A 6,000-nucleotide genomic window follows, 5' to 3' on the forward strand; every position below is an offset into this window, starting at 1 on the left:
CCTTGATCTTTGCCTGACATCATGCCAACATGGAGAATCCTGTGCATTGGAATGGCATTTTTAGATTGTCATGATCTCAGGTTATTGATGGATAGGTAGTGCTTTCATGGCATACTCGTCAATTGATTACCTGAACTCCACTAATTGCTCTTAGCCATGGGTAGTATTTGTTTTAAGTCCATTGACATAGAATGGTTGGCTTCTTCCGGCCGGGCATGGCATTTGCTTAGTTTTCTCTCCTTATTTCACTATGGTTTTGGAAAGCCCTAGATGGTTGAGAGAGAAAGATTTATGTTTTAGCTTCTATGCTTTTTGTTGTTACTATTTTTGCTTTTTTTCTTGGTTGAGTTTATTTGGGTTGTTCTTGTTTTTGTGTCTCTATAAGTTTTTTGGTTCTTATATTTTTTAGTAATATACATCTATGTTGCTGACCCTTTTTTTCTTAAATTTTTCCTTAATTGACCTTGATTTGGATCTTTGGATTAAATAGTTAGCGATAGAAGGGTTCATAAAATAAGGTAAAATAAGGGTTCATAAAATAAGGTAAAATAAGACAAGGGAAAACAAAGTTTTAAACCATATTTTATTTGGCACAAAATGGAATAAAAGAAGATTGTCAAATTACAAATTAGGTAGTATTTGGTTTAAAAGTAATAAGATTTCATATAATAATATTACCAAATTACTCTTTGTAACCCCATAAGCTAGGTTGCGGTGAGTGATCATCGGTCATCGATGGGCGGTCGGTTGCCCGGCGATGGTGACTCGCCGATCACATATGGGTAGTGGATGTGGATGATGGTCAGTAACAATACTAATTTGACAAAATATAAAAGGCCATTTTAGTCCATGGAAATTTGAACACCCTCCCCCCATTATACATTTATACCATACCCTCTTAAAAATCTTGTATTAAAATAAACCCCTCCCAAGCAAGCCCTTATTAGGCTTGGGCGGAGGAGTTTTTTTTAGGGCCAAAGAGACCAGCGTGACGAGTCGAGCGGAGGAAGAGATTGGTGAGAGATCTATGAGTGCGGCGATGGGCGGCGAACAATGGCGGAGCAGAAACTATAGGGTAGGGGGCGAATTGATATTAATTAATAATTTTTTTATATTTTTTTAAATTTATTTATAAATTAATTTATAGTTTAGATTATAAAAAAATTAGTTGTTCAAAAAAATAAATTTTTTACAAAAAAACTCTATCAAAAAAATATAATTTTTATATATTATTTAAATTAATTTTTAAAAAAATCAAAAAAACTAAAAATGTAGATTTGTTTTATAAAATATACTAGATAAAGTAATTTATAAAATATAATAAATTTTTGTAAATATATTTTTTTAAAAAAATTATTATGTTTAATGATAGGACAACAGATCATGGGTTCTATTTTAGAAGAACTGCTCAATGTGTGCTTATCTGATGAGCAATTTAATCATATAGTAAATATGACAATTATGACATAATCTTTCTGCTGTCTAAATTTCATCTTATCAAAAAGTGGATGATCTTTTTGATTAACAGAATTGCGAAATCAAAGCTTTGATTGATCATCAAACGTATCTTGTTCTCTAATCTCAATTCAACTTGAGAAATTGTTAAAAGCTCTTTAATTAGCAGCATTGCAAAAATCAAAGCTTTGATTGATCAGCAGGTTGTTGGATATTCTGTTTTTTTACCCCATTCTCACTATCCTCAGGTTTTTGGATCTTTGCTGTCCTCCAGGAAGCTCCATGCTTTCCATTTCCATGGACGAGCTAGCAACACATTTGCTAACACCGGGAAAAAAAACAAGGAGAAAAAAATAAATCATAACACCCTCATTAGAAATATGTGTCATGAATATTAAAATATAAAATTCAACCCCAAATAGACAAAATAATAATACAAAATTGTGACAAAGTCACATTATCAAATAACTGTTGTAACCAAAGCCAAAAGAAACACATGTACCTTTGTTTTTTCTTCTTTTTCTTTTTTTTTTTTTCTTGTTGTTAAAAGAGCTAAAATCTGAAATTTTATTGAAATCAAACCAAAAGACAGACAAGACAACCTACACAACTGCAGCAAACCTGCAGAACAAGGAAAACAAAACAGAAGACACCAGACAGTTACAAACGGTAGCCGTTAGCATGTATAACTTTCATTAGCCATTGAGGGTACCTTTGTTTTCTTTTTAGCTTGCAAAAGAAGCTAAAGGAAAGGGGAAAAAATATAGAAGTAAAAACAAAAATCACAATCACTAACACTCTAAACAAAGTCAGGTCAGAAGGCCCTTATTTTATACCATTTTGCACATTAACAATATTAAGTATTTCAAAGTTAGACAAATTTCATAAATAATCCTTAGCAAATATAAGTGAAAATACCAAATAAACAACATTTTACATAGATAAGCTTCAATCCACGAACTTCAAAGCCAAATTTAATTTAGAGTTTGAAGCCACCGACATTGGCTTCTAGAAGGCAGCACCACCAATATTCATGAAGCTTCTCACCACCGCCTCATTAGTCTAGAATCTTCAAGCATGCTAAGCTACCACCGACTTATCACCCTATAAATACATGCTCTCCATTGCTAATGTAACCATGAAGAAGCAAGAAAGCTAAGTTAGAGTGAGTGCTAAGAGTGAGAGCAAGAGAGTAAGTGTAGGCAACTAGAGAGAGAAGGGGCATGATAGTGAGAGAAAGTGTGAGAGTGTGAGAGTGATATGTAAAATATGAGAATTATTTTGAATAATTAATAATAGAAAAAGTTCCATATATTCTCTCTCCTCTCAACAATTTTACGGTATCGGAGCGAGTTACGAGGGAAGATTCGCAGGATCATCGACGCAGTGCCCGAGCATAAGAAGTTCGCCAATCGGAGTAAGTGAGGTACTCGGTATTCTCACGAGAAGGCTTTGCTCGGGACGTCAGGTGACCCAGACACAGCTATGGAGTTCATAGGTGCGACTGGTGGTTTAAAGAAATTAAACAATAATAATTACATAAATTGGAAGGCCTGCATAGAGTCCTATCTACAAGGACAGGACCTATGGGAGGTTGTAGGTGGGTCGGAAACGACACCACCAGATGTCACTTTTGAAGAAGTGGCAGATGCTCCTGGTGATTCTAAATCAAAGGAGAAGAAGGTTCTGGCGGCAGAGAAGTCAAAAGATGAGGCTCTGTGAAAGTGGCGCATCAAGGCAGGTAAGGCGATGTTTGTTCTAAGAATAGCTGTGGAAGATGAGTTGTTGGAGTATATCAGAGATGCTGCTACACCAAAAGTTGCATGGGAAACTCTCGCCACACTATTCTCCAAGAAGAATGATGCTCGTCTCCAACTACTTGAAAGTGAGCTGATGACACGCAAGGAAGTATGACGATTAGTCAGTACTTCACCAAAGTAAAATCACTATGCAGTGAGATTGCACAGGTTACCCCTGAAGAGAAGATCAGTGAGCAGCGAATGAGGAGGATAAAAATCAATGGCCTTAAACCTGAATACAGTGGGTTTATGGCTGCTGTTCGAGGCTGGCCAAAACAACCAACATTGTTGGAGCTGGAGAATATGCTCGCCAATCAAGAAGGATTAGCTAAGCAGATGGCTGGTGTTTCCTTGAAGCAAGAGGAGGAGGCACTTTTTAGTGGTAGGAGGAAAGGTCGATTCAACCCAAAGCAGAGACCTACAACTGAAGACAAAACAAGCCAGCAAAGGAGGCCAAAGGAAAAGACTGACTTTTCAGGGGGAGCTCGCAGTCAAAGGAGTACCAGCAACCGTCCATCCAAAGGAGGTGACAGTCGAGATGACTGCTGCTACAACTGTGGAAAGAAAGGGCACTCTGCACAAAACTGTTGGCATAAGAAGAAAGGCCAAGGAAATACAGCAACAGGCTTCCAAGATACCAAACATCAAGGAAGGTATGATGAGTGAAGAAGAGTAGGATGTTGAAGCGAGATTTGCGAGTGGTCACCACCAAAGTGGTGGGAGCAAGAAGAGAAAGAGATGGTAGCTCGACGACGAATAACAAAGCAAAAAGAAGATCAATTATGAGAATGACTGGATCATCGACTCTGGCTGCTCCAACCACATGACAAGTGACATTAAGAAATTAGAGGGCCTGGCGAGGTACAAGGGGAAGCAGGTGATTGTAATAGCTAATAACTCCAAGTCGCCCATCACCCACATCGGTAAGACACTTATCTCCCCGCGCTCAATTCGGATCAAATTAAGTTGCGGGGACATCTATCACGCTCCCCGGGATGAAAAAGAACTCGTTGTCGGGTCTCTACAACCGAGCAGACAAGGAAAACTATGTGGTATTCGGGCCACAAGAAGTCAAGGTATACCGTAATCTACAGGCATCAGGCACTCCAGTAATGGAAGGTCGCAAACTGGAGTCTATCTATGTGATGTCGGCGGAATCAGCCTATGTGGACAAGACCCGGAAGAACGAGACGTCGATCTCGGCACGCAAGACCGGGGCATATGAGCTACCACAAGCTAAAGTTAATGATGGAGAAGTCAATGGTCAAAGGCACGTCGACATAGAAGTACTGAACTCGGCACAATATGCGCTGGTGTCAATTCGGTAAGGCTCATCAACTTCCCTTCCAAAGAATCTAAATTCGAGCAAAGGAGCTTTGGAGTTGGTGCACTCGACATATTTGGCCCAGTCAAACAATCATCTATTAGTGGTGCTAAATACATGCATGGTGACCTTTATCGACGACTTCTCGAGGTACGTATGGGTATTCTTCATGAAAGAAAAATCTGAAGCATTCTCCAAGTTTAAAGAGTTTAAGGAGAAGGTGGAGAATGAGCTCAACAAGGAGGTACAATGTCTTCGTACTGATAATGGAAGAGAGTATCTCTCTCAAGAGTTTAATGCCCTATCTCGAAGGAGCATAGGATTCAAGACAATTGACCTACCCCAACACTCCACAACAAAATGGTGTAGTTTGAAAGAATGAACCCAGGCATATAGCGTAGATATGCGAGTATGCTATATGCCAAGAATGTGCCAGGAGATTTTTGGGTCGAATGTATGAACGGCAGACTCACATCATCAACCGAGCCTCAGCGAGAAAATAGGATTTCTCTCTCCATTCCAAAGACTATGGAAGATCAAAACCTACGATGAAGTCACTTCAAAGTCTTTGGATGTGTGTTATGTTTTTGTACCGGATCATCTTCGTACCAAGTTCGACAAGAAGGCGCATCGATGCATCTTTGTCGGCTATGATGATGAGAGAAAAGGATGGAGATGTTGTAATCCGACGTCTGGGCGCATTTACGCATCCAGGAATGTGGTCTTTGATGAATCTTCAGCTTGGTGGCCTTCAACAGACTCAGTTCAACCAAATATGAAGGAGACTGAGCCAATAGTCGAAGAACAGTTACAAGACCAAGCTCAAGAGATACCAACAACAACTGAAGAAAACACAAGTCCAAGATCATCAAAGACCAAGAGCTCATGGAAGACAAAAGTTCATGGAGAAGCGGAAGAAGACTCTACAGAAGAAATGCCTCCACTTTTAAGAAGATCATCTAGGGTAAGACATCCCAATCCTAAGTATGCAAATGCTGCACTAATCATGGAAGTTGAAGAACCAACATCCTATCAAGAGGCATTTAAAAGTGATAAATGGAAGAAAGCAATGGAGGAAAAGATAGCAGCTCTCAAGCAAAATCAGACGTGGGAGCTGGTGCCAAGGCCAGAAGAAGCAAAACCAATCTCATGTAAGTGGGTGTATAAAGTGAAAACTCGAGCAGATGGAATAGTTGAAAGGTACAAAGCTCGACTTGTGGCACGAGGATTCTCGCAACAGTATGGAATAAACTACGAAGAGACATTCAGTCCAGTAGCAAAGATAACAATGGTGCAAGTACTATTGGCACTAGCTGCAAGCAAAGGATGGAAGCTTTGGCAGATGGATGTGAAGAATGCCTTCCTACATAGAGAGCTTGATAGAGACATCTACATGGATCAACCATAAGGATTCGAGAGCAA

This window comes from Dioscorea cayenensis, chromosome 13 (genome assembly GCF_009730915.1).
Source record: "Dioscorea cayenensis subsp. rotundata cultivar TDr96_F1 chromosome 13, TDr96_F1_v2_PseudoChromosome.rev07_lg8_w22 25.fasta, whole genome shotgun sequence".
In the NCBI taxonomy this organism is placed as follows: domain Eukaryota; kingdom Viridiplantae; phylum Streptophyta; class Magnoliopsida; order Dioscoreales; family Dioscoreaceae; genus Dioscorea; species Dioscorea cayenensis.